Here is a 14,122-nt window from a genome sequence, read left to right on the forward strand (position 1 = left end):
TTATGTTAACTGTTAACAATCTGGGCTTCCAGCAGAAGGGTTTAATGTACGTTTTATTGTAAAACTTCAAATAGACCCTCGTATGCAACTACACCAAGATAAAAACTATAAAGCAATCAGAATTTTAACAGCCAATTCTTATACTGTTTCTCTGATAGGTCTTTTTATATAAAGTCTTTTTCATAAATGCTAGAAGGCAATGTTACTCTCTTCAAAGTAGTTCAAAATATCTCATATGAGAAGCTTTCTTAATGAGAAAATCATTGTGTATTTAAATCTGTGTTTGCTTCACTTTGCATGCTTTAATTTACTGGAAGGAAAGCTTCCAGCTGAGGGTAACATTCTAGCTTCAGAATGTTACCTTCAGTCAGGAAAGCTGATGTGTTTCGAACTATCAGCAGAAGTAAAACAAGGCTGTGTTTTCCTCATTCATGTACAACTAGATTCTAGTAAACAGTTCTTAACAGCTCCACATAGACAGCTCTTAACCTGTTTGTCATCCTGACTCCAAGTTACTGCCTTCCTGCTTGATCACTTTGCAAATGATTCACAATGTAGTAGTCTCACAAAGTGACAAACAGCTGGCTTTTCTAGGAAGGTTGCCACCGCTCTCTTGGTATCTCTGGAAACTTGTGCTTACGATGGTAAAGTACAGATATGCCTCAGTTGTGATGCACTAGACTCAGAAGCCCTTTAGGAAATTTCCCCAAAAGCTGAGCCTGGTGAGCTTCAGAGCTCTCCCCCAGCCCTGCTTTTTCAGGAGGGCACAGACCACTGCTATACAATTTCCACTGAAGTATAAACCCGTACTCAGAAGTTCATCTTTCACTGCTGAATGCATCTCACTGTGGTCTGTGTATGGTTTGCTGCCTGTGGGTGTTCTGTAAAAGACCTGTTTTTACATGCTGATGGAGAGGCTTCCAGTTGGACAGAGTTGCTGGTTCTGGTAAAGCAAGGATTAGAAGCGAGGTTTTCAAGGACCAGCCTGAGAATCGACACCCTGGTATACGTGTAGGATGTGAGAAGAAGTAAGCAGGAGAAGCAGAGGGCAGGCCACCAAGAAGGAAAGCCGGAGCCATTCAAAGCAGCAGTTGCCTGTAGCCTCAGTGGACAAGGATGAAGTGACAGAAGAGGAAGGCCAGAGTGGGACTGGCAGAGATGCACAGGGGCCTCTAAAACTGGTGCCAACCATGTCTGTATTTTCTGTGCTCTGACATTCTGACCTCTAGGCTCTTGCTGGCCCACAGAGGACCATCTCTCCCAGCACCAGCCAGTTAAGAATTCTCCCAAGAGCAATTTTAAAACCAAACCAACCAAACCCAAGTTCATACTCCAAGTATTCCTTTATCAGGCTCACACACAGGATGTGACCCATCTGCCATAATCACTTTGGGGCCAAGAACCAGAGTTCGGACAGCTTCCCTATCCCAGAGCCTATAGAAATGACTCTAACTACTCAGTTTTGGCTGGATTAATTACCTCACCCGTTTCTTTGTATGGAAACTACGATGAAGTCTTTTGCCAACAATGTCTTTCTTCACCTTCTGCCTCCTGACCAAGCCTGCTGGTTCCACAGGTCCTCAAGGATGTGGATTGTGAAACACAAGCTATATCTCCAGTGACAATCATCTCATAGACTGTAGGCCTCACTACACCTAACTGGTAATTAACTCCACTACATTGTACTATTAAAAAAGAAAACTCATTAACCAATATCTACTCAAGGAAGGTTCTCCATCCTCCTTAATCAGCCCAGCTGCCACGTATCTCCTATTATTAGAGAACTCATGTAACCAATAAGTAAGTCACTAAGTGGAATTAAATTGAATATTAAAATGTAACTAAGCATAAATAGATTATACTCTCTCAGAAATAGCATACTTAAGGCTAAAGTAAACCCTGAAAAATCTGTTTTCTTAGGTATCCCATGTGAGCTGGGAGTTGAAAATAAGTAAAATTAAGAAACATATCTGAGAACTATTGGCCTAGAATGGTGCAGGTCACAGAAAGCCTGGGCTTGGGTGTCAGTCCTGAATCATGCAAGAATAGGTAGCAAGATCTAAAACCTATTGAAAGTTCACTGCATGTTGAGACAGTTGGAAGGATTCTATGACTCATTTAATTCTCAAATAAAATTATGAGATGAGTGCTACCAACTCCATTGTAAATTCTGGAGGCAGAGGTACATAGATGATTTCTCTATGGTATTACAGCTAGCTGTACGCCAGGCATAGAATTCAAATGTAGGCAGTGTGGCTTCAGAGCCTGTGCTCAACCACTATATTCTAGACTTTGGGAGCCAGACAGATCCCCTCAGGAATGTTATCCTTACCAATTAATAATTTTATAACTTTGGGTCCACGTAGGATATAAGTCCATCTGTAGCGTGAGGGTGATAATATGTGTCCACTTTATCTACCACTAGTATAAATGTAACACCACTTATTTTACAGGGGTATTTGAAGATTAAATAAGGCAGTGATTACAAAGACACTGAATAGTTTGTCTGGTAAGTAAACTAAAGGTAAGTAAATATTAGTGCCTTTTTTGTTCCTAAGCAAGATATTGCTGGACATTGTACCATTACTCTGCCTTGACTTTTCCGTAGCTGCTCATATCTGACCTATCTATATGAGTAGGTATAAGAAATTGAAACTTTTGAGGAGGTAACAAGCAAGCAAGCAGACACTCAGCCAGTGTCTTGGTTCATTTCGTGTTCTTATAACAAAATACCTAAGACTGAACACCTTATGAAGAACGGAAATTGAATTCGTTTATAGTATTGAAGGCTGCAAGTCCAAGATCAGGATTTTCCATCTGTTCCCCTGTGGTGAGGACCTTCTGACTCCATCACAGCATAACAGATGTCATCATCTAGCAGGAGAAGGTGTAAGAGTGACAGGTGGTGAATACAGAAAAGAGATTGGAAGGAGATGCTCATTTGCTCTCACAGCAACCAGTTCAAGCCTGTGACAGCTAACCCACTCCCATGAGATGGCGTTAAATCCTTCTACATGGCCTAATTATCCCCCACTAGGTCTCACCAGGCCCTGCCTCTTATGAACGTCATCGCCTCTCAATTTTGTTACACTGGAGACCAAACTTCTAGCAATGGGTCTCTGGAGATAAATCACATCCAATAACTGCAGTCAGCATGCTCTGAAATACTTGTACAAATTGTTAAAATACAGGTATGTCCATCTACATGGGTGGATAATTTGATGTTGTTCTCAGACTTCTCCAGCGAGTGGCCCATTTCTCCCAGATATCTCTGAAGGAACGCTTGGCCAACAACATACCTCCACAGTGCTGCTCCAGGACTGTGACCCGTGTCTGTTCTGGTTGACTAGTGCTTATTCTGCTCTGGCTGATTAACATCTGCAGTATCAGCACTGCAGGCAAAAGCTGAGGGCCCAATATTATTGCACAAGGGCCAGCAAAATCAGGAAACGTGCTGGGCATTTTGCCATCTCTTTATATGTTGAGGGATCAAAGAAAGAAAGAGAGCAAGCTAGAGTTTTTCCTGTCTCCTCTCCTCTCCTGTCCTCTCCTGTCCTCTCCTGTCCTCTCCTGTCCTCTCCTCTCCTCTCCTCCTCTCCCCTCATCTCTTTTTCTTTCCTCCCCACCTCTCCCCTCCCCTCCCCTCCCTCTTTTCTTCTCTCTCCATCCTCACTTCCTATCTTCAGTCTTAGCTTTAAAAAGTGACCTCCTATGAAGCAGGGTAATATTTCTAGACCTTTTAGGAAAAAATAAAAATTGTTCAGGTTTATGAAAATATTATTCCAAAATGGATCTGTGCCACATTAAGTGGAGCTATGAGATAAGATCACCTTTCTCTGGGCTTAAGTCAAATTGCCTTTGGCCCCTGAACTGTAACTGCTTATAATGATAAGAGCCGCTTCTTGAAAACACCCTGCTACAAATTCCATCTGTACTGGGACCACCCAGCATCATTCACATTTATTATGAGTCTGGAGATGCCTGGCTTTGATTCGATCTTCTGCAAACAGAGCTGCAGTTTCTTATGAGCTGAGTCCTGAAGCCAGGAGGTATCTTAACAATCACATGTGAGTTGTCACTATGGAGTATGGTTGGGTTACTTTGGAGTTTGAGCCAAAACTTCATCCACTTTGCTAGGGGCATTTGGGAGAAAGCTTCTAAGATCTAACAAACCCAGCTAAAGATTGTTTATGTACCATATTTATCACATCATCGTCAGAAAGAAACACTCAAATCGTGTTTCCTTTTATATGTAAAAACTGCACAGTTTGCCAAATATTTCCTCGTGCAGAATCTTGTTCTGCTTTCTCAAAAACCCTATAATGTACCCAATTTTATAAATGGAGAAAATGAGATTTAGAGGCATAGATTTCCTTACTCAGTAACAAAATGTAAATAGAATGTCTTCATAATATTCTGCCTTGACCATACTGCTGAAAAATCATAAACAGATCAGTTAATAGTTCCTAGAAAGTAGGAGTTTCATTAAATTATTTTAACTTTGTTTTCAAAAGGGTGGCAGGTTAAACTTACCATATCCTCAATAAATTGAAAATCTGAGAGTTAGGGATGCCAAGTTTGTATGTACAATTTTGTCACTTATCTATGTTATGAGAACTGGAAAGGCCTTAGCAATTAACTAGTTTCTCCCAGAGAATATGACTCAGGATGTTGATAGATGTTATGCATTAAAGGAATTTCATGATCAAGTAAAATTCAGAGCAGTGACTTAGACAGTTAAACAGGTGTGTTTACTTTAAGGCTGCAAGGGGTTTTAATAGTGTGCTGCTAAATGTTGAACAACCAGTGCTCTGGAGAAAAAGCTCTGTTTTGTAGTATGTGCTGATTTTTGTAGTGTAAATGTCCTGCCATGGATAAATTCCAGCTCCTGAAATGGCATTAGTGATCATAAAGCTAGGTGGAGATGGTAGCCCCATTATATAGTATTCCTACAATTCAGAGAAAATAGAAGCAAAAGAAGAAAATAAGAAAAAAGGATATGTGTGTTGGTTAGCTTCCATTACTATAACAAAATACTTGAGATAATGAACTAAAAGAGAAAAGGTTTATTTTGGCCCACAATTTTGGAGGGTTAAGCACATAGTGCATTGGCCCTGTTGCTTTTGGGCTTGTGATGAGGTGGCACATCAAACCCAGAGCGTGTAGCAGAGAAAGCCCATTCGCCTCGTAGCCAAGGACAAAGAAAAGAAGAAGCGACCAGAGTTCCACAGTCCCCTTCATGAGCACATTCCGGGTGACCTGAGGCCTCCCACCAGGCTTCAACTTTTAAAAGACTTCACCATCTCCCAGTAGCACTGCACTGGGGCCAAGCCATGACTGCATGGGCCTTTGGGGAACATTGAGATCTGAACACATAGGAGCAAAATGAAGAAAATTAATTAGGAAGCTTTGTTTTAAGTAACTCTTGTTTTTTCATAGAATTTATTTAATGTAAGTTTATATAATTAAATTTTTGGTAATGACTGACTGTTGAACAATTGTCTTACAAAATTTCTAAAAATTTAACGACTGAATTTTGCAAGCTGAAGCAAGCCTGCTCCAGCACTCCACAGCTTATGATTCCCGAAAGGGGTGAGTGGGTGGGAGTATATTAAATCGTACTCTACAAAATTATTTGAGCCAGCGGCTTTCTTCAGGTAGTATTTTATAGGATTTATATTCTGTAGAGAACACTTCAGAAACTGCTGATCTAGTCCAACTTGGTCATTTCTTTTCCCTTATTTTCTCCATTTTCAAAGCTCCTGTGGTCTCCTTGCCTACTCTCTGGGAGCTTAACATACCACACTTCCACTAAATTCAGTTCAATAAATATTTATTGGGCTCCTGTTAAGTACAAAGCATTATGTTAGTCACGGAGAATGTTAAGTGACTCAGCCTTAGTCCTTACCCTTGGGAGGGAGATTGTAGAACAAAACAGGAAAGAACTACAGTGGACGACAATATGTAAGTAGTACCACAGAAGAACTATAAGCGTCAATTAACTTTCTACATTCAAAAGAAACAAAACCACGTTTAGTTGTGTATGTCATGATGAGAGATACTCAAGTCCAAAGGGGATCTGAAATTCAGGTGTGCCTCCTGCCTGGGGCTGGAAGAGGTATTAAGAGACGCAGGGCCAGATCAATGTGTTATCTCCTGTTCAAAGTCCGGGTCTTCATTCACCACTTCATTTAACACACAAGTATTGGGAGGCTTCAGTAACATCTGTATTTCTTCTTCTTCTTTTTTCTTTTTTAGACAGGGTCTCATTTTGTAGCCAAGGAGGCCTTGAGCTTGAGGTGATCCTGCTGCCTCTGCCTCCAGAGTACTGGGATTACAGACATATGCCACAATGCCCAGCACATCTGTCTCTTTTAAAAAAAGCATGTTTTTATTACCCTCTAGACTGAGCATTTGTTCACATATTAATCTGCTACAGTATTTGAGTTTTTTCTTCTTTGAATTCTCTAATTTGTATCTTTTGCTAATTGTTCTACAGTATTTATTTTTTGTACCCTTGGCAGTGTGCAGGAATTTTGACATGTTTTAGCCTACAAGTTACAGTTGTATAAATGTTTTCTCCCAGCCTATCATCTCTTGTTTAATTTGTCTCTGTTGCCCTCTAGATACAGTGTAGGGTGGTGGTTATCATGACTGCCCTTTACTATTTCTGCACACTGATGTGACCTTGAACAAGTTAGCCATCTAATCTGTGTCGAAGTGTTCACCTATAAAATAAATGATTACAGCTCTTAGCTTTTAAGGATGTTAAGAAGATTAAATGAATGAACAAACATTAAAATGTTTGTTTAGCAAATACTAGTCTTTATTAAGTGACCTAGAATCTTTAATTTTTTTCTTCATTAAATCAATTAACTTTTACTATTCTTACTAGTACTGTTTTGGGGAGACTTTTCAAGAATTTCTCAGCATTTTCTTCTATTAATTTTACTCCTAATTTCACACTTAATGGTGTGAGAGGGCTTCCAATACCCCACGTAATGAGGCAATATCATTTTTAAATAATCTCTTTCCAATAAAAAATATTTTTTTCTTGTATCTTAAATTCTTTTATAGCTTGTGTCTAGAGCACCCCTCCTCCAAATCCTTTTGCAGTCAGAGTGTGTTTTTGAAGGTGGCTGGATCTAGAGAGTGTGATTAATTAATGGTACAGTGCTGTGACTAAGCGTTGGTGATTGCTGGATCAGTCCACTGATTGGATTGGCACACTCTAATCCTGGTAGACTGAACACAATATAAAGGATAGAGTGTTCTTGCTTTCTTGTTGCTTTTGCTGCCTTAAGCTGGCATGAAATGTTGCCCCTCTGCTGTATGCCACTTTGCCTTGGAGCCTGCAGATTATGGACTGAACCTCCACAAACCGTGACCTAAATAAAACTTACACTTTGGGTGTTAAGTATTTTGTCTCAGCAATGAGGTAAAAGCAACTAAGACAAATTTTGTTTTCTCTAATATTAGTATTAGATTAAGTATAAAATACTACATCATCTCATCTTTTGTTGGTCCATAGTTGATTGATGCATTCTTTTATATCACTTTAGTTTTAATCTTTCTGTGTCTTTTAAAAAATGTCTCTGGTGTAGCATTAACAGTTCATAATAATATATGCTAAAAAGTCTCTGTTTTTTGATCTCTATTTTAATTAATTTATATGTTAATGATAATGACATATGCAACTACATAATAATACTACAAGACTCCATGGTAAAAATCTTGGTGGTCTTCAGAAGTGAGGCTGACGCAGGGCTGTATGTTGCTGCAGGACCGTAGTGATGACATTGAATATGTTTCACTGTTTGGTTTACAGCTAGTAAACCAAAAAGATCCAAAGTCAGACATCCAGTGGCATCATTTTCCATTTGTTCTTCAAGTCAATGAAATTATCTTCTGTGTGAATTGCTCAGCAGCAGCTTTACTGCCTGAATGACAGTATCATGTTGTTGTCATGTGACTTTTAGGCAATGAAGAATGTCGCAGGTAGACTAACATATTGGTGGAATCACATTGTTGAGGATAGAAAGAGTCACTGGGTGTTTAAGTCCAGGAAGGCAACTTCTCAAGAGAATAAAGGTTTTAGAAGCCAAGTCAAGAATATTTTGATTAGGACTTATTGTCTGTTCAGTGCTGTGGGTGAGATTTGCCTCTAGTGTCTCTTCTTCGGAGCAAAACGATTGGTGGTGGTTATTATAGGTGTGGTTCTATACGGTGTCAGCTTGTATGGTTACATCAGGTGTAAGGTGGACAACATGAAGAATTTAACCACCATGGATACCTTATACCTTGGGAAGCAGTTTTTAGATGAAACACTGGCAATTGACCAGACTTCTTGCATAGAGAAAGCTTGTATGGTACCTTGGACAAGAGTTGAAGAGATTTTTGATTTCAGACTGTTTCCAGCTCCATCCTTTTTGCAAAGGAGTGTAAGGCTTGTGTTTCTGCTTAAAAACATTATTTAAAAAGGAAACAGGTTTCATATTATTTTTGTTTTCTTCCCAGTCATTGGGAATAGAAAGTATAGTATCAACAGAAGCATTGTTTTGTGGTATACATGTGTATGGACAGTCATGTAATAACAGTGTATCCCAAATTAACATCTTTATTATTTATATAGCAGATCTTTATATTTTGACCCATAGAATGTGTTCTTAGTCTCTTTCATAGTTCTTTTTGTGTACATATTATTTCTGTAGATTATTTTGAGAAGTAAGTTTGAGTCTATGTAAAACTCAGCACTTTAGCTTATATATGGGTTAGAAAAGTTATAAATAATTTTAGTATGTATTTTATGGTGAAATTTCTGATACAAGCCAAAACAAAATTCAGGCCACTAGTGTTAACTAGTTTCTATAGTGTTTTTATTTTTATTTGTAAGCCAATAATATATAAATGGAGTCTTCATAGTTTTATGTTTAAGAGGTACCCAAGAATTGCTGCTGTTTTATTTATTTTAGGGAAAAGATAGTGAGATTTTGCTTTAGAAATTCCTGGAAGCACTTTGGTGGTCTTTGAACTAATAAATCTTATCTTTTACCACTAAAAGAATATTATTCTTATGCCATATAATGAGAATAATCTTTTGAATACTTGGCATAATAAATGCCTGAAAGATGTTTTGTTTTATGAATCTTTTTTTCCTGCTATAATGGAGATATTGTAAATCATACATTTGTTTTAATGGTGTTTCTTAAAGTAAAGTATATAACTAAACTAAGCCAATCTACGAACTGTTGTAGGAATCCATAATTCTGTTGTAAGTATTACAAACTTTATTGGAGTCTTAATCAGAAGATTATGTTGTGTGTGTATTTGTACATTGTTACAATTATATGTGTACATTGTTAAAATATTTTAAAGGTATTTTGTTAGATTGAATAGTGCCTTTATTGAAGTGTACAGTTTTATAGTTTTATAAAGCTCTATGTTTACAAAGCTAAAAAAATTTCTGCCATCTGAGTTCATGTTTTCTACTTATACAGGTACTTTTTTCTTTTTCTTCTTTCTATTTTCTACTAGTTATATGAAAGTTTTTCTTGCTTACTTAAATGTTATACCTGCTATTTTCTGACTTCTTTAAGATAAGCTGTTTTTCTCTTACTTTTATTAGATTATCTCAGAATATTACTTGTTATTTAAATAAGTATTATAAAAGTTCCTCTGAAATGCTCTTTGATGTAATAAAACTCTAATTTCTCTCAACTAAATACTATACATGCAAAATGAAACCACAAGCAAGTGCCATTTTTAACCTCAAAAACTGGTAAATTAAAAAGTTTAATAATACCCAAACTTGAGGAGGCTATATGAAAACAAAAGTTCTTCATGGGGACACAAATGAGTGCAAAAATTTTGGATTGATATTTAATATCAGTAATAATTTTGAATGCCCACAGTTTTGGATCCACCATTCCTAGCTCTAGGAATGTAGTGAATTGGTAAAAAAAATTTTATTGTATAATTGTAGAAAGAAGTCATATTGTTCTCTGCTATTTCAATTTCTTACTATGTACATGTTATCATTTTTATTATTAAAAATACACTACATATAATACACACAGGGAAAAGAGAGATAAGCAAATATGCCACAAAGCCAAGTATAGTTTCTAACATATCAACACTTGGAAAACTCTGATCATTATAATGTACCACCTTATTTTCTAAATAATACTGTATTTCAATGAAGTAAAGATGGAGTTTTTTTATTGATCATCTTTCATCTACTTTAAAAATTCAATGCATAAGGTGAGACCAAAGGAAATGGTGAATATTTAATTTAAAAAATTATTATTGTAAAAGATGTATTCCATTAATCTCCCTCAAAAATACTCCCCCTTGTTTCTAATATACTTGTCTCATGGTTCTTGCAACTTTCTGAAGCATTCTGGGAGTTTTCTTTCATGAGTGTCCTTAGTTGCACTGTTGATGCTACCTCAGTGCCCTGAATTTATTCAAAATCTTTACCTTTTGTGATCATTTTGATTTTGGGGAAGATCCAGAATTTCACTGTGCCTCATCTGGTGAATAGGGTAGATGCGGACACACTGTAATGTTTTTGTTTGTTTGTTTTGACAGAAATTGCTGTTAATATTTTAAATTGACTTAGCACATCCTGGCAGCTACAAATAACACTCACAGAAGAGCACTTCAAGAACTGTTTCAGAAACACCAAGAATGATGGAATAAGTGTGTTTGAAGAGAGGGGGAATATTTTGAAGGGGAATTAATGATAATGTCTTTTACTGCAATAATTTTTTTCAATTTTTATTTAAACATTGATTGTATTGTTTAACCACACTTTTCAGTTTTGCTAATATTTTTATTATTTTTTATTTTTTGGGTACCAGGGATTGAACTCACGACCTCATGCTTGCCAGGCAGGTGCTTATGCCGCTGTGCTAAATCCCTAGCCCTTTGCTAATATTTTTAATAGGTGAGTTTTTAAACTAGGAAGGAGTAACATAGCTCAACTAAGTTCTAACAATGAGATAATGCAGCTGAAAATAGAGCCTGGAGCCCTGACCACTGTCACCTGTGGGAGTTGCATCCATCTCGCATCACAGAGGTGACAATGAGTCTCATTCCTCAGTCATCATTCAATTCCTTTATGTCTTCCCAAGAGGAATAAGTCCTATCAAGATTGATAAAAAGATATTCACTTTACAATGATTCCCCCTTTTAAATTCTCATAGACTGTCTTAATCCATTTTGTGCTCCTATAACAAAACACTTGACACTATAATTTATGAAGAACAGAAATTTATTTCTCATGAATCTGAAAGTACAAGAGCAAGGTCCTAGGAAGATCAGTTTCTGAGAGAACTGCCCTCTGCTTCCATGTTGCCGCATCCTCTGGAGGGAGGAATGTTGTGTCCTTGCACCATGGAAGGGACAGAAAAGCAAGAGAGCATCCGTTCAACCTTGGTTTATAAGAGTGCTAATCTCACTCAGGAGAGCAGAATGCTCATGACTTAATGATCCCCCAAAGGCTCTCTTTTAGTTGGTTTATTGTCAATGAGATACAGTACCCAACACTCACAACTTAAAGGAGGGGATGTTTTTTCTGGCTCATTTTTCAGAAGTTTCCATCCATGCTTTGCAGGTTCATCAAATGCAGAAATGGCATGGTAGAAGGGCCTGCTGCAAAAGAAAGCTGCTCCTGTCATGACACTTAGGAAGCAGGTAGGAAAGGGAGTGGAGGAGGTCATGGCCCCATTGACTGATTTCTTTCTACCTGACCCTACTTCCTAATAGCAAGTGAGCTGTAGTGCACCCGTGATCCGATCATCTTACAAAAGCCCCAATTCTGAACATGTGAGTCTTTTGGGGGACATTCTAGGTCCAAACCATAGCAGACCATACTCCTTCGTACCATCACAATGGGAATTAAGTTTCAACATGAGTTTTGGAGGGGACACAAATATTAAAACCATAGAATATATCATTCAGATTGTAACCATTAACCAGTCATCTACATGACTTGGTAATGAATAAAATTTGACGATTTTAGTGATCTTCTATTAAAATTGAGTAATATTCCATGAAATTGTAAGTTTGTACTGATGTTTTAAAATAGGCCTAGCGATCACAGAATGAGTGCAGGGGGAAGCATCGGTTTGGAATAGCCAGACCTGTTGAAGCCATGTTCCTGAGGTCTGGAAGCACAAACTTGGCGATAATATTCAAATTCAAGAGGGCTTCAGAACAGCAGTCTCAGGCAGTCCCCACTTCCAGCCTTGGTTTATGTTCTGTTCAAACAAAATATCTTGCTTCCTGAGTGCTGCCCTGGTTTAATTTCACCAGAGTAGCAATTCTTAATCCAAAGCAATTTGCTCAGTGGTCAAATAGCAATTTTCTGAGCACTTGGAAAACATGAAGGTCTACAGTTGCACAACATTCTCTAGCAAACAAGGCAGAGGTATCTACAAGAAGACAAAAACAAATAAATGTACCATATCAAGCCAGGTCAGAACATTTCATCTACTTTACAGTTGCCATTCTAGTTCATCAAAAGGTGGTAGCTAGAACTTTGGTGAATTCTCACATTTTCCAGCCTGTATTATCTTCTTCCTCTTCTGTGCCTTCAAAGTACTTTGTCTATATTTTCATTAATGCATTAGTCACATTCTGAATAGTTAATTTTTTGTGGGTCTTTGCAGGTAGACTGTGTCTTCATCTTTGAAAGACAGTGTCCTTTTCATGCCAAATACAGTGCCCAATATGTATTCGATACTAAAGTCTACTCATATTCTGTTTTGCAGTTGCAAGATAATTTGCACATCTACCAACACAAATCGTCAAAACAGGAGTGTGATATAATAGCAGAAGGCAAGATACATTGGGACCTCTCTCCTGAATAGCAAAGGGAAAAACTATATATAAGCATCCTTACACTGAATACATCAAGTACAGTTTCTTTTCTTCAAATCATGTATTTAAACTCCTGGCCACTAAGGTGGCTGGAATTTTAAAGGCTGTATAAATTTTCATATTTAAAATTGTATTCCTAAAGCTATTAGAGATATTATTAAAGTCATAGAAAAAGCTAGCATCACAAATCAATTTAAATTCTCTTTAAATTGTACTCACAAACTTCCCTATATGAAAGGAAATCATTTAAATTCTTATTTATACTGATCCATTAATTCAAATAACTTAAATTTCCTGAAGTACGTATGCTTCTTATTTTGAATTAGTTTAATGAAGTAGATTTACAGTACCAATTACATTGCTAAATTTTAATTACTTTCACTACTTATTTTTATAATAGTAATTTAGAAGGATTTATGCAATAACGCCATATTTATGGGACTATGTGCCCAAAGAGATTTGTATTTCAATTGAGAGATAAAACATCTCTCCCCACCTCAAGCCTACAAAAAGGAATTACTTTGAATTGGTTAGATTTTAGGAAAGGATTTTTACAAAATTAGTAAACTGGGTTAATAATTTCTAGAGAGTTGGAAATAACTGGGCAATAATTTCTAACAAAGGGAGAATCCCTGGGCTCAATGAGTAGTTTCCTTAATCTGAGTCACAGTCAGCACATGCACCGCTTACTCATAAAGGAGATTTGGCAGATGAGAAGTTAAGTAAAAGACATTTGCTGCATAGTATCTTAGAAAGTTACGATTAGGACCCAAGAGAAGCAGATAAAACCAAGATCACAATCAATAAGGGGAGGTACTTTTATTTCTTAGATGTTATGATGATATCAGTTATGGAAAGACTATGTAAGGCTATTCTTTGATATAGGCCAGTACTTCAGAACTTACAGGAGAGAAGGGTTAAGGCTTGGGAAACAGGGTTTTGGTTTAGGGGGATCAGCTGACTTCTCTCACCCCCAAATTTGGGGCTTCCTTACAAACTGGAAGGAGTCCTTAGTGGTAGCCTTTGAATTCTATGAGAAACCAAGAGCTATACCCAAGGTGAGACACTGACCTAGAGTACTCCAAGGACTTGGCTGGCTCCCCTGCAATGCAATTTGGTTTTAAGAGACTGATCATTTTCCTCAAGGGACTACATACTGCCTATCTTTTTCAATTTTGTCTGTCAAACTATTGTCACGTTGTGAGTAAAATGCAATATTTTTCCCCCAGTGCTTAAG

At 37.4% G+C, this 14,122-nt stretch overlaps 1 pseudogene; it reads left to right on the forward strand.

Moving 5' to 3' along the window:
* Window positions 1-7,771: 7,771 nt before the first annotated feature.
* On the forward strand, window positions 7,772-12,875 carry LOC100718193 (Golgi apparatus membrane protein TVP23 homolog B-like; annotated as a pseudogene).
* The last annotated feature ends 1,247 nt before the right edge of the window (window positions 12,876-14,122 follow it).

This window comes from Cavia porcellus, unplaced genomic scaffold (assembly GCF_034190915.1).
Source record: "Cavia porcellus strain 051 isolate PalLab524CR breed Dunkin Hartley unplaced genomic scaffold, mCavPor4.1 scaffold_22, whole genome shotgun sequence".
In the NCBI taxonomy this organism is placed as follows: domain Eukaryota; kingdom Metazoa; phylum Chordata; class Mammalia; order Rodentia; family Caviidae; genus Cavia; species Cavia porcellus.